The 22,389-nt window shown below is 49.5% G+C and overlaps 1 protein-coding gene across 3 annotated transcripts in view; it reads right to left on the bottom strand.

Moving 5' to 3' along the window:
- The window catches only part of GLT8D1 (glycosyltransferase 8 domain containing 1), a 112,613-nt gene extending 90,294 nt beyond the window's left edge, over positions 1-22,319 (bottom strand). The window contains exon 1 of one of the 3 annotated variants that reach the window (XM_069643167.1): positions 22,172-22,319. The gene's annotated coding sequence lies outside the window, so the exon portion shown is untranslated. Of the gene's footprint in view, positions 1-22,146 lie in introns of all 3 variants that reach the window. The other 2 variants (XM_069643169.1, XM_069643168.1) reach the window with 2 other exon arrangements.
- Between the last annotated feature and the right edge of the window lie 70 nt (positions 22,320-22,389).

Genomic DNA, 22,389 nt, shown 5'->3' with positions numbered 1-22,389 from the left:
GCAACTGGGGGTAGTATTAAATATTAAACTAAACACAGTTGGTTTTTCATATTTGCATTATAAATATTTACACTGTGAAGCATCGCATAAAAAAGTGATTTGCCAAAGCAAAAATTGGAACTGAAGTCAGCAGTGTATTCAATAGAGCACATGAACACTGCCCCAGGGCACGAGCAGACGACCCACGAGTCCTCCTCCAGAAGGAGCTCGCCCATACTAACCCTCCAAGAGCAACGACTCACAAATACACACGCTACTTGCTCCACATGTAGCGCGCGTGCGTGCACGCACGCACGCACGCACACACACCTTACTGTAGCATAACATTCTACTAAAACAGCCTCCCCCATCAGCAGCTTGCAACCTCCCCCCACCAGAACTCGCCAACACTGCTATACCTCACACCACCTCTTCCCACAACAGCAACACACCCACACTGCCGGCTCCAGCAGCACACCACCAAAAAAAGTCTCCTCTAGACAGTGGAGTAACCAGCATTGCGAGAGTAGGGGGTTTGGGGTACGAAAAAAGTCCTGCTGCTACCCCCCTGCTCCCCCCGCCCCAAATGTAGTGTGCGCGATTCCATATGGTATCATTGGCACCTGCTCATTCACCCTATTGGGTAACAATAGTGGCAGATGGCATTTTAACACATCATAAAAAAACTGCAGGCCCATTCCAGATGCAGGAGCTCTATGGGGCAAAGCATATGCAAAGAACAGACAGAAAAGGACATTGCAAGGAGCATCGCCAGTGTTTGATACTTGGAGGCACCATGGAAAGTGACTTTCGAATAAGTTGCCATAAGTCAAGTGGCAAACAACTTTGTGCTGCAAAACATCTAAATTGCACCATTATTATATATGGAGCAACTCTATAGTCATTCGGCTTTTTTTTATGATAGCATGAAATTATTAACATAAGCTATGAAGGGAATCACTTACAGAGGTGCAGATAAGACACAGTGCGATTAAATGATTTGCCCAGGATCACACACTTTGGTTAAATGGGTAAACCGGGATGTGGACAATTTAAGCAACTGAGCACATCTTCCCACGTTTAGTTGATATAGAAGCAAACCACATTACATAATAAACAAGCCTTTGATAATAAACTACCTTTACCCTATATACATCGCCATAGAAATATGTAGAGCAATAAGAGGACGGTTTTAGTTTTATTCTCCCCATCCTGCATCCAAAGTCACCATAGCATCATGCAGGTTAATGTAGCCTAACAAATCCCCTTGGGCTTTAAAGCCATAGTCCTTATTTCACAAAACATGCAGCATTATGCAACCTTCTCACTGCCGATTACCCTCATTCACATTTCTTAAGGGACAAACGTCCCTGCTAATAGTCCCCCCTTGGGGGTGGACCAGTGCAGGAGGATCACCTGGGAGGGGGATCTTCGGGGTGTGGGGCAGCCAATGGTGAACCCATTGGGCATGTCCTTCAGACTGTCAGTACTGGGACACATTGTTTCCCTTAGTCTTGTTACTTAGTTACTACTTTAAGTAACTGGTCATCACTTGCGGTTAGGTTCATCATTGCACTAGGCATCTTACAATGCAGTACAATAGGGTATACATTTGTTTTTTTCCTAGACTAACACCGAGCAGATTTTTGGTTACTTTAGGTGTGACAAATGGACAAGCTGGAGGCAGTAGTGACTTTTTACATTTTTGGTGCTTTTCGTTTTAGCCCTACTGCTTTTGGCTACCAGCTGTGGCTAGTGACCAAACATGGCCATGCCATAAGGTTTTCCGCTTGTCCTTTTGCCATCTTGTTCTTTAGCCTTCTTCCTTGTCTGTGAAGTCAGGAAAATCCTTATATGGACTTGCAGTTCCCGGGAAAGCAGATACTTTTAGCGGAATACTAGGGGGCTATGTGTGTTTGCTCGCAGGAAGTGGGTTGGGATTGACTGGTCCCAATCCACAAACTGGGTTCAGCATGTCTGAGTGTTATGCATGAGTATTCCCGCCAGTGGTACTGATTGGACCACTGCTGGGGTTAGGAGGAGTGGGGGGCTCTGTGGGGGTAGTTCTGCAATTGGCTAGTGGGAGTTTCTGCTCTTACCTGGCTTTTGGGATAGGAAGAGGACCTCTGCACGCACTCTGGAGAGATCCTGGAGAAACGTGAAGGAGCTACGTCTACTATCCAGCTTTGAGACCCATGAGGAGCCCGGAGACCCATCTGAAGGAGGCCTAGCGAACAACTTCTGCTGCTGTCCTGGTAGAGCCCTGTCTTGCTGTCGATCTTCAGCAGTCGTGCAAGGGAGCTGCGACCCGTGCAGTGGAGGGAACATCCATTCACGACGTCTGCTCGGTACCTTGCGAAGAAGAGCTGCCAGAGATTTCCCGGGACTGCCCTGTGGCTGACCAGCTCCGAGTTTGGGCTACCGTGCTGCCGACGTCATCGTTACGCATTGAGGCCTGGAATTTGGGGGATCCTCAGCTTGTCCTACGAGACTTACCTCAGTGAAATTTCAGAGTCCTAGCTTCAAGGGGGCCGAGATAGGAGGGAAAGTCCAACCGCGACATGCAAGTCCCCTTGCATCACCATGCTGCGGTGACCACTGTCCGAAACTGCTTACCTGCGTCGAGTCCAATCCTGAGAGGTTCCTGCATCGTGTTTTTTTGCATTACACTACCGAGACCTTGCACCAGCCAAAGACACAACTGGAGATCTGCTCAAACCTGCAACCCCTGCGAATCAAGGACTGAGGCTGATAGAGGGAAAAGTGACCTTGGACCTTTTACCTTTGACCTGCCAAGTCCTGTGAAGAATCGGAGTACGTGGGGTGAGTTAGTGGTTCTTATCAGCCCCTAAACTCCCTTTAAAAATGTTGCTAACTTTTCTAAATCAATACTTTGGCTTTGCCATTAGTTGCTTGTGCAAGACTCCCGAAGGTTGGGGACACTTTTGTTAGTTTGAATAACTTGTGCTCTAACCCTTACAATCGTTCACTGGACCCCAGAGACCATACCGTCATTCTTTCCAGAGTTACAGAGTTACAAGCTGCGTCAGAACTTTTCCTGAACTTTTGGGCATAAGGCCCAAGAAAACGTAGGGAAGGACTTTTGAAGCCAGGGTTAATTCTCTGTAGACCTGTAGTGCATAAACTAATCAACAATTTCATTTACAGGGGTTTGATCTGTATTATGCCCTACTCTAGTGACTGTATATGGATCTGGGTTGAAAGCCTGAGATAGAAATGTTTGAGGGAGAAAAGACTGAACATTATTTTTCCAAAATAACCTTCAGTCGTTTCTCCCCTAAACATTTCCAACTTTTGGCCCCCACCCTAACACCCCCCCCACCACTACATTGCGCAGCGGCCGACTCGGTGGGTCCCTGCGATGCCCGTTCCCTTTCACTTCCATGATCGGGAACCGGTGCCGCAGGGTCTTTTCCTTTTTTTTCCTCCTTCTTTTGTGTGGCAAGAGTGCGGGCACCACTCAATGCGTGATTTGGTCGAACTTTTCGAACGGCTGAAATTCTGCCAAATCACACCTTCAGTCTAATAATCTTAAAATTTTGGATGATTGCACTGTATATATGTATTCTATTATTAGTGTTGTGTGATACTTATACCTGTTAGTAGTCATTTTTCATAGTGTTGTTTGGCCATAAATAAATAACTGTATTTTTATACTTACAGTCCAACTGTAATTTGTAACTCCTATTGTGTGTACTCGTTGTGGACTCTTTACAAGCTCACCACCTCTTGAGACTTAGCCTTGGCCTCTTGTCACTGCTACCTAAAACTGGCTTGGCTACATCTCCCAGAGTTGTCCCACTCACAACATAGGTTGGCATTCTATACATCTGTCCCCCAGGCTAGAGTATAGAAAATCAGTCCTAACAGCTTGTCCATGCTGTGTCCTCCTGTAACACATTCACAAATCATGCTTAATCCTGCAGTAGCACACAACCCACGCCTCCTCAGTCACAACTCATAAATACTGCCACCACACACGCTGCCTTCTCCAGGAACAGGTGTGAGGAGTCAGAAATGAGGGACTAGCACAGAGATGTATTTTTCTCAATGTTTATTAAACATTAAAAGGGTAGGGGTAAAGGCCTATCTGTCCCTATTCTAACCAGAAGGTCCCTGCCTGGCAAACTAATACTAAAAGAAAGTAGACGTAGTGTCCAAAGTATATCCGACCCTCACACTAACACATATAACCCAAGTGTACAAGGTAAAAGGATCTCTTTCCAGTTCAACAAAAATGTGCAACAGTTCTAAATGCTAACTCCAGTAAAGAAATCATTGTACCCAGGGTTGGACTCCCTTCCCCTGGATCAATTCAGGAAGACCTTTGATAAAGTTCTGTTCCAACAATAGTCTATTCAGTTCAAGATAAATTCTTTCTTTCAACCCACACGTCTCTGAAATTGGTAAAACAAATGTCTTTTCCATAGAACACTGGTTCAAAAACCAAGGCAACTATTTCTTCCACAACGACTTTCCTTTCAAGATTTCAAAAATGATCACTCCAAAGAATGTAGCAGCTGGGGAGCAGGTGTAAGTGAATCTAGGTCACCTAGCTTAAGCCCCACCCACGCCTACCTTGTGCCTCGTCCCACCTTGCGCCATCCCGGTTGCCGCTCTTTTTCACCACTTAGCAAGCCCCGGCCACCTGGTGCCTTACTGCTTGCCACTCTTTTCCCTACTTAAGGAGCCCTCCAGCCTCTTTTCCTTTGGAGCTGGGGAGCGTAAGTGGATCTAGGTCACCTGGCCTAGGCCCCGCTCACCTGGTGCCTTCCTGGTTGCCGCCCTTTTTCACCACTTAGCAAGCCCCGCCCACCGGGTGCCTTCCTGTTTGCCGCTCTTTTCCCTACTTAAGGAGCCCCCCCAGCCTCTTTTCCTTTGCAGCTGGGGAGCAGGTCTAAGTGGATCTAGGTCACCTGGCCTAAGCACCACCCACCTTCTTAGCCCTGCCCCTTCCTTCCTGCTCTTAATTCTTAGATCAAGGGTATCTCTCGCCGGGCATCCAAAGAAAAGGGCAGTCAAAGAAAAGGGCAGTCAAAGAAAAGGGCAATTCCTGTTTGGACCTGTTCAGACCAGGAGCATTCAGGGTCCGACCCCCTGCTAAGATAGCAGGTAAGCATGCACCAACATGTGTTTACACCCTCTTTCCCCACAGGCCATCCCCACCCCTTCTGGTCCCCCCCCCCATGTTGTTCCCTTGTGCCCTCCCCGCTTCCTGCACACAGGAGTTTGTCCTGATACATTCTGGTTTCACCATCACCGTCTTGTGGCCAATGCTGGATTTTACTTTTATGGACTTCATTGATTCACGGTGCGTCACCCTTTCTCAACTCTCATGCTGGACTTCCTTTGCATCTTGTACTCATAGTGGCCCTGCATCATGCTGTTGCCATCTTCATCTTGTATCCTGGCTTGCACCATTATGTGTTACTACTGACTTCTGCAATTGTATTCACTCTCCCCTCTTGCTTCTCCACTCTTTCTGACTGCTTATTCTCTGTTCTCTCCTCCCCTCCCCTTTCCCTTTTCCTATCTCCTCCCCTCCCTTTCTTCTATGCACTTACTCTATCAGAATTGTCCCTGGACCTAGTATGATAGCAACCATGTCTGTCGCTCCCCCATCCCCTTACTGTTCCCCCCAGCCCCCTCCCTCCAGCACTATCTGAAACGTTGTCAGGCCTAGTACGATAGTCGCTCGTTTTGTTCCTCCCCTCCCTTTCTGCACCCCTATCCCTCACCTTTTGTTTTCCTCCGGCTCTACCAGAAATGTCGTCAGGCCCAGTACGGTAGTCGCCTGTCTGTTTCCATTTCCTTCCCACTCTCCCCCTCCCTTCCTTATCTATGTCTTAGCTCTTGCACTATCTGAAATGTCATCAGGCCGAGTATGATAGTTAATTTCACATCCTTACTGTTCATGGCCTGTAAGAAAGTTGTATTTTCCCTTGTTCCCTCCCTTGCCTTGAAGCGCTTTGAAACACATTGTGTATAGGCGCTATATTAATAAACTATAATATCATATCAAAAGTAAAGCAAATCGTTTCGTTCCAGCACACGCTTTTAGAACAATGCTAAAATCCAGCACCAACCCACACAACCTAACACTACAACTACAGTAGGCCCCACCCCCAACACAAAAAAGTCCACCAAGCTAACTGAACCCCCTCACCTACAATGCACACTCATCAATGCCCGATCCCTCCCAGCACACGCCACGGAAATGTATGACCTCATTATCAATCTCGACTTAGATATCTTGGCCATCACCGAGTCTTGGCTCCATCAAGCGGCAGGACGAGCCATCTCGCTAGCACTCCCACAAGGACACTCGCTCTACAGACAAGATTGAGCTCTAACCAAAGGTAGAGGCGTAGCCCTCACAGTAAAAAAGACTCCCTGACCATAAGATTAACTGTCTCTCACCTCAGGGAGAACACTGAATGCCTCACCGTCAAGATCGGCACCCAGCAAACACCACCATCACCATCCACCTAGTCTACCCCCCGCCAGACCCCATAGCCAACTTCCATGACAATCTCAAAACATCTTCCAAAATACTCCTCCTAGGTGACCTCAACCTGGGCCTCAATGACCCCAAAGACAAACCAGCCAAAGACCTAGCTCAAGCCCTCTCGGAACTCGGATTCCAGCAAAGAAATGTCACACCCACACATTGCAAAGGTTGCACGCTCGATTGGGTAGTGGACCACAACTGCAAAATAAATGTCACCTCCAACACACCCATTCCCTGGTCTGACCACCACCTCATCCACTTCTTCATCCCGACATTCACTAACACACCAAAAAATAACCTACCCATCCCGGAGGCACTAGCCAGAAGCGCCCGAAAACTAACCAAAGAAATCATCCTCCCCTTCATAGACATTTCACCACTCTGTCTCCCCACCTCCCCAGACCCCATTGTACTCGCAGTGCCATACAACTCCATTATGGAATCTGCCATTCAAGCCATTGCACCTCTCCAGAACAAAAAAGCAAAAAAAATAAAACACAACAACACCTGGTTCACCAATGAACTCAAGGAACTTCGAACACAAAAGTGAAAAACACTAGAAATCTGGCTAGGCTCCCCACAGGATGCCACGCTATCCCCCCATTGCTGCTAGCTACAAAAAAGCCATAATAACAGTTAAATCCTCCTACAACGACAGAATCACCAACGCCACCTCCGAACCCAAAAGAACTATTCGCCATATACAGAGAACTCTCCATCCCAGCCACCAAATCTCTAGAAATTACCAAAGACGGAGCATGGTGCACCAGTGTGCAATCAGCCTTAATGAATAAAATTAAACTTCTGCAGGTCAAAATCCTGGAACACCACAAAAACCTCTCCAAACTCATCAATCTCAAATCCTGCCCCGAAACCCCCGAAAGACCAACCCACAAAATATTAAATCATTCTCATTCATTCAGGGAAGTCACAACACCTGAAGTAATAGAAATCAAACCCTACAACTGCAAAGCTGATGCATGGCCTGCCAAACTAGTCAAAGACTGCACCAAAACCCTAGCCACATTTCTTAAAACTTTCATCAATGCCTCCTTTCACTAAAACTCTGTCCCAGACTGCCTAAAAGAAGCATGGGTACCATTACTGAAGAAACCTACACTGGATCCCGAAATAGCTACCAACTACAGGCCCATCACCACCATACCATTTCTGCTCAAGATTCTGGAAAAGGTGGCATACACACAAATACAACAATTCCTGGAAGAAAATAAAATACTAGGCAAAAGGCAATCTAGTTTCCGGCCTGGTCATGGAACAGAATCTGCTCTACTAGACTTAAAATACAATTTACAGACATTATGGACAAAGGCAAACCAGCACTCCTCCTTCTACTAGATCTGTCCGCTGCCGTCGACCTTGTTAACCATGATATTCTAGGCAAACAACTAAAAAACGCTGCACACTTCTCTCCAGAAGCCACAGCTTGGATTGACTCCTTCCTCCGTGGTAGACTCATGAGAGTATTCTCTGACTCTGCCTCACCCACCACCATACACTGTGGAGTCCCACAAGGTTCTTGCACAGCACCCGCTCTTTATAACATCTTCACTCTTCCTCTATTTAATGACTTCGACAGTCGCAACATAGCCTACACAAACTATGCTGACGACACTCAAGTCTTAATTCCTCTCAGCGGCTCCTATGATCAAGATGCAGCTACTCTAACAAACATCTTCGCTGCAATCCAAACCTGCCTGGCAGCCAATGGACTCTGTCTCAATGGAGACAAGACAGAGATACTTGTGGTCGGCACCAAAGAGACGTTAAACTATCACCACAATACAACTCCTTCACCATCGACAACACCACCATTACAGTATCCTCAGCTGTAAAAACACAAGAGGTATATCTTGACTCCTCCCTATCTACGACCCGACAGGTTAATGCCATAGCCTCGTCTGCAGCACTCACCACTAAAATCATTAATGCAGTCAAACCCTTCTTATCGACACAAAACTGCCTATCCATTGCCAGAGCCACCGTCGGCACCAAACTTGACTACTGCAATGTACTCTTCTTGGGCACCTCTGCCAAAAACCTACACAAACTTCAAGTGACGCAAAACAAACGCCCTTAGAGCCGCACTTAGTATCCCTAAAAGGGAACACATATCCCAAGCAAGAAAAGACGTGCACTGGCTCCCAGTCAAAGAGCACATTATCTCTAAAACACTAGCTATTACACACAAGTGCCTCTCACTCAATGCGCCTCCATACCTATCCGAAAAGATCACCCCTTGCACGTCCTCCAGACCTACCAGATCCCACCTCACAAGCCAGATCTACATCCCCTCCTTCAAAATAAACAAAGCTGGTGGTGCCAGTTTCCAATACCTAGCATCAAAAAATTGGAACGCCCTCCCCACAGCCTTGAGAAATCCTATACTGTATTCAGAAAAATGCTCAAAACTAAACTGTTTAATTAATCACTCTGCATAACTACTTGTACTCAAGCCATACCAATGCATTGTTCCACTGTAACCATTGTAAGGAACTCATAACTTTCCCGCACGTCTGCAATCTTGTATGTATTAAACAATGTATTCCCTAAGCTTACTGTAACAAGCGCTACGATGCCCCAGGGCCGCCCGGCGCTATACAAAAATAAATAAATTAAATAAATAACACCAACATGATTCTCCTTTAACTAAAGGCTCCTCTTCTGGTTTCCTTGTCTGCCATTAAAGCTTTCTACTTCACACAGGTTGTACCTTTCCCGGTTCATTGTCCTGCTACTGTGAGAAACCTGATGGTGTCTTCCTAGCGAGTCCCCGGGGGTCTGTCATCCAGGTGGCTAGGACTATTGGAACCAGTTCCTGGGGGTGGACCAGTGAGGGAGGATCACCTGTATGGGGGGTGCGCGGGGGAGTGGGACAGCGACGGGTGAGACGCAGTATTCCCCTTCCTTTGACACCTTTTTCCTGCTCCTCTCACGTAGCACATTCTAAACCACTGCCCCCCTTTCCAACACAAACACTTTAGCACAACACAAAGGACAATGGACTAACACCAGAGCCGTTTACCCGACATGTCCCAATACAAGGGTCAGGCAATGGATCAGAATCGCACATACCCGATAGCCCTTTCCCTACGCCACAGGGATAAAAGGTGGTGCCAGAGAGCACAGTACGAGCATGGCAGGCAGCATGACAGTACGACTAACAGGGTGCAGCAGTTCAAAGGAAGGAGTAGGGCGTCAGGAATGAAGAGGGAGGCGAGAAGAGAAGTGACCTGGCCCTTTTCGTGCCAGACTCGCAGAACCTTCGTGGAAGAGAGCCTACAACCTCAAACAATAGCACAAGTGTCTTACTGCAGACGCCGATAAGCAGGAGCGAGGGAAGCTCCTGCGACCGTAGTAACGGACTTGATTGAAAATAAAGAAGAAAAGCCAAGTGGTCCATCACAGCTGGTGAGTCAAAAGGGAAAACGAGAAGAACCAGGCTGTGTCGAGTGAGAATGGCAGAGTGGCAAGTTAGAACCAAGTTCTATGAACTGTAACAAGTCTTCAAGGGGGGAAACTGGCACCACGTGGGTGATAAGTGAAGAGACTCTGGTCAAGCGCCATATGAGAGAAACTACAGTTACGAATACGATACAAGAGGGCTCAGCGACAAGAAGAGGGGGCCCCAGGGGAGAACCCATCGTCCTGCGAACACTGGAAACAAACTTTTCATTTGTTAACAGAATTTTCTTTTTGTTATTTGATCACGTCAGGCCCTCGAAGGCAAGAGACTTGATAGCTGAAAGCTTGAGAGTGTGTCCTAAGAGCTGCCATTAGAAGGGTCGTCTCGTGCTGGAGAAGCCCAAGACTGTACTCTGTTCAAAGCTCCCAACTTACCCAGTGTCCAAATAGTGGGGAAGGGAGACCCAGGCTACAACGTCCTGGCATATTATTGGAGAACACTTATTTTCTTGAGAGCTATCTCACACCCCTTTTTGTATTAGTTGTGAGGTGTGGCAATCGGTTTCTTAGTATAGGCCCTTTTTATTTTGACACAATGCCACTAGGACTGCCTTATTTTTCATTTGATGGTCGACGCTTGCTCCCATCTTAGATTTAGGTGTAGATTAGGTGTTTTTCCAACCTTCATACAGCATTCATTGTTCAATAAACACCCTTGAACTGTGTGTGTCTTACTTGTTGCCAGCATGAGTTCCTCACACCAGCAAGGGTTTAATTTTTATACAACTGTTCCTAACCTAGTTTACTCGCCTGCCAGGAATGGTTTTTACAACAGTTAACGTTCCTTTGATTGTGTCAATGGGATTCTCAAGTTTCCCAAAACAGACATCTCAAGTGTGGAGAATTGTATCCCTGTGTCTCTCTTGGCTGTTGGTAATGCAAGTTCCCAGTTTCCCCAGACTGAGATGCGTGGAGAACTGTAACCCTTCAGCCCCTTTTTTCTACTTGGCAGAAGTTCAAATTTTTTCGCCAAGTGTCTTTTAGCCTTCCACTTGTCCCAGGATCCCAAAATCATTTTGGTTGACTCATCGGGTGAAAGCTTGGCAATAATGGAGCACGGTTACCGGGATGATTGTCCTAGTTGCCAAGAGTCTCCCATGGCTCTCTCGCCACGTTGTCGACAATGGAACTTCTGCCGTTCCTACAGAACGCGTCTTGTTTGGACTGCCAACCGCTGGCTTCCACAGGAGTCTCCCTCCTCCGGTATAGGATTCCTCCAGACGGGCGTCTGTGAGCATCTGCTTCCACCAGTCTTGTTTGCTCAGGTGGTTTGTCTTAGAGAGAGTCCCTGCTCCTGCTTCTTCTGCCAGGTTGCGACCGCCCCTCTTCTCCTGGCACACTTCTGTGCACCATTTTTAAATCTCCTGCACAGCATTTTTAAATCTCCTTCACAGCGGATCATTATTAGAACAAGCGTTAACATTTGGCTTGCAGTTGTTCTTGCTCAACATTAACTCTTCTCTCCTCTTCCCAGGACTATCGGCCTCATGGGAACTTAAGTCCATAATGTTTTCACCCAGCCCTTTAAAAGGTGATTTTGTTGCAATTGTTGGTTGAACTTGAGTTTGTTATAAGCAGAAAATGTTATGTAAATGGTATCTGCAGTGATATTATGCTCAGGGCTTTTACCCATGAGAGAATCATTATATTCAGAGGACATTACATGTGACTTGTGGATTTCTAAGGGGCAAGACTAATAATAATAGGGTCATCATTCTCATAAAAAGAATACTGCGTCCCTCCCAAGGTAGTTACCACTTCATCCTGACAACCATATCCTCCCTTGGGATTCTCCCTCAAATTGCCACCCCCAGGGTCATGTTCAGGTAGTGGGTGCCTGGCGACACAGGGGTGCCTTCCCCTGGCGACACAGGAGAAGTCTTTAGGCTGAGGGATCAGTGATGACGGTTCCATGTGATAATATCACCGCAAAAATATTGCCATACAAAAATTTCGCCCTATTTTTGCGGCGATATTACCCCATGGAACCTGCGGGGGACACCCCAGCAACTCCCATATATTTTAAAAGGGAGCAAGCCCCCCCCCATCCATTTACCCCATAAATTATCCCCACCAAAAATATCGCCTATGGCCGTTCCCGACGACCATATGTACGGCGATATTTTTGGTGGGGATAATATTACCTGATAGCGTGATGACTGCATGATTCATCACACAGGCCACCAAAATGGTCTCCTCCAGCATCAACAGGTCACCCGCACTGGTTCATCCAGTATCAGCAGCTCCTCCTCTCTGGCTCTTCCGGTATCAGCAGCTTGCCCGCACTGCCTCCTCGAACAGCAGCAGCAGCTCACCAACACTACCTCCTCCTGCAGCAAGAGCTCACAAACACTGCCTCCTCCTGCTGCTCACTCACAATTTCTCCTCAATCAGTACCTCAAACACACTGCCCCCTGCCTCCTCCAGTGGCAATATCTCACCAACACTGCCTCCGCCTGCAGCAATAGCTTGCTGACACTGCTTCCTCCTGCAGCCCAATTCCTCAAGAAGCAACACCTCATACGCACTGCCTCCTGCAGCAGCAGCTCGCCCGCACCGCCAAGCCGGATTCTGAACTCTGACCTGGTGGGCAGATATTCAGAATGCCAGCCTAGTGCCTTGGAACAGGGTAACCTCTGGACAAGCCAGACCAATCAAGGTAGCTATGGTCTCCGGTCAAGACTAAGTCTCAGGAGGGGTGAGGGTGACTGAAAGACCTCAATGAGCACACAGAGCAAGGACACTTACAAATTACTCCCAGACAGGAGTATATACCAAAAATATAAAAACACATTTATCACAAGGCATTTGTAACTTAACACACAGTAAATGAATCATAGCAACGCTATCACACCAACATAACACAATCAATACAAGATATATACAAGACCATTGGAGTCTAAAGGGTTAAAGGCATGCAATATGTTCACAACCTAGAGGGGAAGGAAAATAGGAAGCGCAGATAGTCTTTAGTCCCCTTTAACATCAAACACACACCTAACTAAGAGGCAGTCCAAACCCTGAGAGGAGAGGAGCCTTATGCTCAATAGTACATGCAGTGCAGGCGCATGCGGTTGTTCCAATGGGCAAAACGTGGTCTCTTCAGGGGTCTCTAGCAGCTCAGGAAGATGGGTGAGACGATGAAGAATAGATTCCCACTATTTGAGGAGGGCCTCCACTTGAAGGCAGAGGTGATTCCAAGGTTCGGGACTAGTTCGCTAGTTCACACTAGCAGTGGAAAGGAGAGGGACCCCCAGGGGCCACTTGTGCGTAATAATGGATGGAGGCGCTAGGGTCCACCGGTTAGGGTTAGGTTTACTCACCGACCCCAGGCGCACTCCGAACCAAACTTCGCCAGTCGAGTCCACTTCGGTTGCAGGTTCTACGGCGGCAATATGACGGCTCTGCAGCTTTCAGTTCCGTAGATACAGTGAGGATTCCCAAACGGGTCAGTGGCGATTTCTCCGCTCCCGATGGATGGATCAGGCCAGTTTCACTGCAGCAGGCTCCAGGGGCAAGAGGGTCACTAATGCAGCACACCTGCAAAGAGTGTCACAGCGGCTGGGCAACACGGTAACCGTGTTTACTCCGGTTATGGCGCACTCGTCTCACTTCAGACCTGGAAATGCTAAGTGTTCGAAATTCGGTGTGAGGGTGCCGGGGACACAGAGCTAGCAGTATACCAAGTTTTGAGGACCTCCTCGAAATGACGGCAGAGACAGAGCAAAGGTCCTGCATAAGCTGGTCAGCCCAATGGTTGGCCATGGGACACTTCCCGAGAAGGCTTACTTGCAGGTTTTGTTAAAGGTGCAGAGAATAGTTGTTCCCACTATTCTAATTGGTTGAAGTGTCTTCGCAGACCTTCTAGGACAACCAGATGCAGAGGGGTCCCCCTGACAACAGCAGGCTCAGGGTGCCAAACCTTTCAGCGGTTCCTCGACTCCGCTTCTTAGTTTCAGGATACTTGGATCCTATCCTTTGTTCAGTGATAATTCCAGCGATCGACATGGTATGGGTGTTTTTGGCCTCCTCTTACCCAACAGCAGTAACACACGGCCGTGAGTGCCCATGAACCAAGCAGCGGATCCCCTACCTGCTGCGGATGGACGTTTGCCCCTGGCCCGCAGCCTGCGCAGTTGAGAGACAAAGGGAACACCTGCGCCGGCACGGCATGTTGCACACAGGGCCCCATACTAACCCATATAAGGCAGAGCACTAAACCGCCATGGTCGTGGAGCGGTCTGCACTGTGCACACCCTGTGACGGTAACCAGGCAGGAACATAAACGCACACCAGGGATCTGCTCCACACCTCCCCCATCGGGAGGATTAAGCGGAAGACCCGCAAACGCACAGGGCGGGTGAAAGCACTCTCACAAGCAGCGCACCGGGCCGCGCCTGGAGACGGCAGCCCTGACACTCTGCCCCTCTCAACAAGCAAGCCTCCCGGCACCACAAAACCAAAGCCCGGATAACTCTTGCGTCCTCCACTGGTGCCCCGGAAGAGTGGCACGGATTGCAGCAGTAGCAACAACACTGTCACACCCAGCAACGCGCCCGGTGAGTGTGCAGGAATATTGTTACACCAAACCAACACTGTGATCCCAGCACCGACACCTACCACCCTCGAAGGCGGCACTAATCAACACCTTCGAGGTACGTGGATCACACGCAGTGGCCCACGGCCCTGCCTTCGCTCCATTGTGCATACAAAGACACAAACTCAAGGTCTGGGCTACCCCGTGACACCACAAAGTGACAGCAGTGTGCTCAAGTATCATCTCCTCCAACGCCAATACCACGGATCAACCCAACCCCTCCGGAGCAATCTCCAAGCCTCGGCGCACAACCTCTTGCATCATCCTGCTCCGACAATCACACCGAGGCCCATAGGTATTATTATTATTTTATTATATCCCAAAGGCACCTGAACTCAAGCACTACCTTGTGCGAAAAGGGAAATAACAAAACCACACTCCTGCCATACCTACTATGCCCCGACACCGGCGCTGACACACATATCCTGGCCCATGAAGGCACAAGGAGGATTGCCAAGAGAGGGCAGTTGTACGATTAATGGATGGGTAAACTCAACTACACCCTATAATTCTGGGGCGAGTTCCTGCCAGCACCTGCCACGTCTACATCCTGCCTCTTCCCCGCACACGGGCAACCAGCGCCATCCGTGGACTATCACATCGGCTCCAACAAGACAGTTCCTTCCCTTATGTGACACAGCCTTACCCAGCACTCTACCACTGCATTTAACCTCCGAGACTGGACACTTCCTGCCAGTGAATTGTGCACTAAACCCTGGCTACCTACTGAACAATCCTAGTTCTCTGCCCCGGAGAGTACAGACCACAAACCGGACCCTACCAAGGGACATAGAAAAGTTGAACGCAATCCTACTGCTCAACATATGAAACAATGCAGGGATCCCCATTATAAATAGAGTGCCTGTAGGCCACGTTCACTGCGCCGGGCGCCCCCTCCCTATCTGGGGATAAACTCGAAGGCAAGAATCTGCAGGCGACAACGGAACAATCCAACCAGCGGTGCACCATGCAATCATTCATTATTCGACTGCTAGCTCATACGTTTGCGCCCTAAGATCAAAGCGACCGTCAGTGAAGCAACGGAAGTGAAACGAACTGCGAAACTACAACCTGTATGGGTCAGAAGCGCCCCAACACAAGCCCCGTGGTCTCATCACATCTGGCACTCAGTAGATCTCAACAAACCACAGCCCACATGCCAACTGGACCTCACCACGCCTTGACATCCATCGTGAGGGCCACTTACCCCACGCAAAGGCACTATGTCCGCTGAACTGGCAACTACTGACCAAACCTATAATGGGCAAAGACAAAATCAAAAAAGCAACACCTCCAGACTCAGAATGTGAAGTATGGTCTTCTCTTCCCAGCACAACTTAAAATATATCCCCAAGGCACGACAGGGCACTTCACAGACCCCAAAGACGCATGGACTTCAGCACACATTGAAGGTGACTGGAGTGACCCCGTCCTCCCCCCAATCGAGGCCTGCCAGCCCCACAACCAGCAGCAAGGGACCCTGACCCACCACCACTACCACCGATTGACGACCGCTGACCAGATCATGATGAGATAATTGAACCCCACTAAAGGCTAAACTATGTGAATCTGACGATTTGACAAACGTAATGCATAGACACAGGCCCATGTGTACAGGCACATCGGGCAGCCCCAGTGGAACCCCCCTCCACTCCCCTCCAGCACCCAGAATCCCGACCTAGAATAAGTGGAAAAGGTTGTATGCTATGGGGTTCACGATCACTCAGTTGGTGTTCCTTTCTCTCTTATTCACCAGTTAGATAGTCGACAGTTCTGTCTATCTCTATGTTTGGGCGACAGATAGTTCAGGTTGGGGTGGAGTATAGGGAGGGGGAAAAGGGGAAAGTTAATGTTCAAGTTTCTTTTATTTTGCTTACGGATCCATTGCTCAAATACACACATGCCGGACCTGTATTGCCCACACAATCAACCTCACGGCACAAACAGCCGACCAACATGGCTATCCACATTATCACATCACTAAATGCCCGATATGGCCACACCCGGGAATAACAATAGAAACCTAAAACTCGTGACTTGGAATGTCAATGGCCTGAGCAGCAGGATCAAGCAGCGCCTAGTAACACAACTCCTTAACAGACATGCAACTGACATTGCTCTCCTCACGGAAACGCACCTGGCGGGCACGTCGTGTACCCTTTCCGACGCACAAACTACCGCATAGCACTGCATGCCGGCTCCTCCATGGGGTCGAGAGGAGTTCTGATATTAATACACAAGAGACTTCCCTTCAAACTCTCCAATGTAACGATACGTCCTCACACAGGGTACACTATGGAACCTGAATCTCATGATCCTGGCAGTTTACTCCCCCCATTCCCGCCAACACTACTGGCCGATCTGATCCGCAACATCACCCCCATAATTACCACCATGGCCGACATATGGGCACTGGGGGGAGACTTCAGTGAAGTCATGGACGTCACCTTGGACCGCACACACCTACGAGGCAGAAACCCAAAACACAGACACCAAACTTGCCACCTTCACTGCAGCGATTGGGATGAAAGATGTATGGCGGCACCTACACCCGCACGTGAATACTCGTATCACTCTGGAGTTCATGCCTCACTTTCGAGGCTGGACTACTTCTTCCTTCCAACCACAGACATACACAACGCTGTGAGCGCAACAATTCTCCCGAGGGGTATCTCAGACCACTCTCCCTTACTAATCGAAATCACAACACACAGACCGCCCCCCCCCCTCATGGCGGCTTAACAAATACTAACTTAGTTTCCCTGACCTCATTGAACACATTCAAAAAAGCACCACCGACTTCGAAATAAACACCGGAACAGTGGATGACTCGCCAAAGTTATGGGAAGCCCATGGGAAGACAGTCCTGCGCTGAGAGATTCTCTCCTGGACATCGGCACATAGGAAAGCCCACTAGCAATCACTGATAATGGCAGAGCAACAAGTGCTACAAAAAGAGGCAACCTATGTTGCCAGTGGGTTGCCAGACGCACACCACGCCCTCCTGGTGGCTAAAGAACACTTACTCAATATAACCTTAGACAATGCCAGGCAGGCACACTCAGAAATGCGCACCAGACTGTACAAATCTGTTGACAAAGCTTGGAAATTGCTCGCCTGGCTGGAGCGCACAGACGAGGGCCATCGAGAGGTCAGGGAGATCAGGACGGCTGATGCAATGACACTGCAAACCGATCGAGAAATTGCAGAATGCTTTGCAGACTTCTATGCCAAGCTTTATGCACCCCCAGAAGAGCCCTGCAACACAACAGTGCTTGATGGGATCACACTGCCACAACCAGACACGACACAGAAAACACTCCTTGATGGAGACATTACAGAAGACGAGATCACAACAGCTATCTCGCAACTGCATGCAGGGAAAACGCTGGGACCCAACGGCTTCACAATCGATGTATGGAAAAAGATAGGGGGGGGGAATACATTGGCTACGCACCTCCTTCAAATGTTCCTACACCACAAGAGTAAGGGGACCCCGTCACCTGACCTCTGAAGGGCCACCATTATTGTCATTCCCAAACCAGGCAAACCCCCGAACGAATGTAATTCGCACAGGCCTATTTCTCTAATAAATGGTGAAACAAAAAACCTAGCTAAAGTCCTTGCAAATCGATTACAGGGAGTCATTCCCTCACTGATACATCCTGACCAGTGTGGTTTCATGCCGCAAAGATCCATGCGCATGAACCTCCGCAGACTCCACCTGGCATTGGAAAGAGCCTCCACCCTTCAACACCCCCTAGCACTCCTGGCCATCGATTTTGAGAAGGCCTTTGACTCGGTCTTCTGGGAAGCCCTGTGGGAAGTCATGCAGCGAATGGGATTCGGGGAAACCTTCATTGGGTGGGTCCGACTCCTATAGGACTCCCCCGAAGAAGAGGTCAGGGTGAATGGTTGGCCATCACGCGCCTTCCAATTGCACAAGGGAACAAGACAAGGATGCTTTCTGTCCTCACTATTGTTTGCATTAATCATCGAACCCCTAGCAATACTTCTGCGGCACACGACATCGTGGAGAGGTTTTCGCTGGCAGGGAGGCACGAAAGACAAAGTCTCCCTATATGCGGACAACCTTTTACTGTACTTAGGGGACCCGCTCCACTCATGCCCTGAGATCACGAGACTACTTCAAAAATACCGGTCCTTTAGTGGACTGAGGATGAATGGGTGTAAGTCCATCCTTTTCCGCTCAAGGGAGCAGGTCAATGCATACCACCAAACTGCCCGTACCAGGTCGGACTACAACAATTCCGCTACCTAGGAATTCATATCACAGCGGATCTTTCACAAGGATAGGATATGATCGTTTATTTATATAGTGCCTATACACAATGTGTTTCAAAGCATTTCAAGGCAAAGGAGGGAAAAAGGGAGAATACAATGACATTCTTACAGGCCATGAACAGTAAGGGTGTGAAATTAACTATCGTACAAGGCCTGACGACATTTCCTATAGTGCTGGAAGGGGTGTGGGGAGGAAAAAAACAGTAATGGGAGGGTTGAGGAAAAGACAAGGTTGCTATCATATTTGGTCCAGGGACAATTCTGATAAGAGTAAGTGTATAGAAGAAAGTAAGGGGATGAGATAGGAAAAGGGAGAAGGGAAAGGAGGAGAGAACAGAGAGTAAGAAGAGTGGAGAAGCAAGAGTGGAGAGCGAATACAATACATAACGAAGAACCTACACCCGATTACGGAACGATTCAGCAAAGACTTCCGACACTGGGCACTACTCCCACTGACACTGCTAGGACGCGCTGCACTCTTCAAAATGTTAGCTCTCCCACGCTTTCTATATGGCCTCCAGAATGCCCCACTTCACATACCGACCCTTGAATTCCATAAAATTGATAACATGGTCAGAACACGTCTATGGGGAGGGGGACAGGCATGGATAGAGCTACAAACACTCCAGCCCTCCTCATGGGTGGGTGGTATCGGCCTGCCGCACCTACAAACTTATTATTGGGCTTGACAAATGGCAGTAATCAATGATGTGTTACATGGGAACAATGAACTACCCCACATCCAAGCAAAGATCGCAGCAATGCAAGACATTTCCCCACTAGAATGTCTATCAAAAACGGAAACCTCATCCCCTCACACGATGACAACACACATCACATCGGTATGGCATGATTCCCACAAACAAATAGGCTGGACTGGGAAGATCACGCCAATACAACCTCTATGGAGCAACGCCAACTTACCTGAGCTAGACAAGCTACCAGCATGGCCTGAGTGGATTTCCAGGGGCATAAGCAAGATTAGCAACGTATTCGCAGATGGTGAAATACTGACTCTCGAAGACCTGGCTAATCACTTCGATCTCCCCAATACAGAATACTACCACTACCTCCAACTGTCGCATGCGCTACGCACACACCTCCACCTATTATCCAACATTCCAGACTGCACCCCAATAGAGAGGAACATAGTGATAGACCGGGTATCGGCTAAGGTTACCTCCACTATGTACAGCGCCATATCCTCTTTCGCCACACCCGAATTATGCAACCTGAAACTCAGATGGGAAGCGGACATTGGCCCAATACAACCAGAAGAATGGGTTGCAGTACCAATGTACCCACGTGAATCTGCGATCTCAGCCAGACTCCGTCTGATCCAAGTAAAAGTCCTACACAGGGTATACTACCCACGAGTATCACTCTACCGCTGGAACAGGGCAACTGACCCCAACTGCCTACGGTGCCTACACAAGGAAGGTAGCTTCTACCACATACTCTGGGAATGCCCGCAAATCCAGAGATACTGACAAGGACTAAGAAAAACACAGTCTCCCAGCACTGACTGTCTTAAGGGCATGTCAGTTTCCCCATAAAAAGTGAGCGAAAGCCCATGAGTGCAGCAGAAGGCTGTGCTCTCCTGGCAAAGTCAGACTAAGGTGTTTAAACAGCAGCAAAAAGTTTGGAGGCGTACAACTGGAGGGAAAATTACATATAAAATGAAATCTTTCCTAACACGCACTGCCTCCTGCAGGAGCAGCTTGCCCGCAATGCCCCTTGCGGCAGCAGGAGCTCACCCGCACACCCTACCTCCTGTAGCAGTTCGCCCGCCCTGCCTCAGCAGCTCGCCCTTTCTCCTGCAACAGCATACTCACAATGCCTCCTCAAGAAGCTGCACCCCATCCAAACTGCCTCCTCCTGCAGCAGCAGTTCACTGACAATGCCTACTCCTGCAGCTCACTCACGATTCCTCCTCAAAAAGCAGCACCCCATCCACACTGCCTCCTCCTGCAGCTGCAGTTCACCGACAATGCCTACTCCTGCAGCTCACTCACGATTCCTCCTCAAAAAGCAGCACCTCATCCACACTGTACCCTCCTGCAACAGCTCAGACACTGCCTCATCCTGCAGGAACAGCTAACACTGTCACTTCCTGCAACAGTAGCTCACTGACACGTTCCTACCTGCAGCAGCAGCTCACCGACACTGTCCCTACCTGCAGCACCTCACGCACACTGCCTCCTCCTGCAGCAACAGCTAACTGAAACTGCCTTCCCTGTAGAAACAGCTCATTGACACTGTTCCTCCTGCACCAGCTGACACTCCCTCCTCCTGCAGAAGCAGCTCACTCACAGTGCCTCCTCCTGCAGCAGCAGCAGCAGCTGACTGGCACTGCCTCCTCCTGCAGCAGCAGCAGCTGTGTGGCACTGCCTCCTCCTGCAGCAGCAGCAGCGGACTGGCACTGCCTCCTCCTGCAGCAGCAGCAGACTGGCACTGCCTCCTCCTGCAGCAGCAGCAGCTGACTGGCACTGCCTCCTCCCGCATCAGCAGCTGACTAGCACTGCCTCCTCCCGCATCAGCAGCTGACTGGCACTGCCTCCTCCTGCAGCAGCAGCTGGCTGACACTGCCTCCTCCTGCAGCACCAGCATCGGACTGGCACTGCCTCCTCCTGCAGCAGCAGCAGCAGCTGACTGGCACTGCCTCCTCCTGCAGCAGCAGCAGCTGACTGGCACTGCCTCCTCCTGCAGCAGCAGCAGCTGACTGGCACTGCCTCCTCCTGCAGCAGCAGCAGACTGGCACTGCCTCCTCCTGCAGCAGCAGACTGGCACTGCCTCCTCCTGCAGCAGCAGCTGACTGGCACTGCCTCCTCCTGCAGCAGCAGCGTCGGACTGGCACTGCCTCCTCCTGCAGCACCAGCAGCTGACTGGCACTGCCTCCTCCTGCAGCAGCTGACTGGCACTGCCTCCTCCTGCAACAGCTGACTGGCACTGCCTCCTCCTGCAACACCAGCAGCTCACTCACAGTGCATCCTCCTGCAGCACCAGCAACTCACTCACAGTGCATCCTCCTGCAGCACCAGCAGCTCACTCACAGTGCATCCTCCTGCAGCACCAGCAACTCACTCACAGTGCATCCTCCTGCAGCACCAGCAACTCACTCACAGTGCATCCTCCTGCAGCACCAGCAACTCACTCACAGTGCATCCTCCTGCACCAGCAGCTGACTGACACTGTCCCTCCTGCAGCAGCAGCTCACTCTCAGTGCATTCTCATGCAGAAGCTCACTCACACAGTCTCCTCTGGCAGCAGCTTACCAGCAGCCCCTGCTCCCCACGTTGCAGCAGTTAGTCCCCTGCCACTTGGCTAGCGGCAGCAGCTGGTGCTCACTACCTCCCCAGCACCAGCAGGCAGCAGCCAAATGCCAACACAGCAGGCAAGCATTGGAGAGCGGCCGGGGTGTCTAGTGCAGAGCCTGATTCCCACGGTGGGGTCTTGAGCATGGGTGGCCAAGGGAATGCCTGTCCCGGAGTGC

Source organism: Ambystoma mexicanum, chromosome 2p, assembly GCF_040938575.1.
Source record: "Ambystoma mexicanum isolate Mex_15411 chromosome 2p, UKY_AmexF1_1, whole genome shotgun sequence".
Lineage (NCBI taxonomy): Eukaryota > Metazoa > Chordata > Amphibia > Caudata > Ambystomatidae > Ambystoma > Ambystoma mexicanum.
This window is presented reverse-complemented; position numbering and strand designations above follow the sequence as displayed.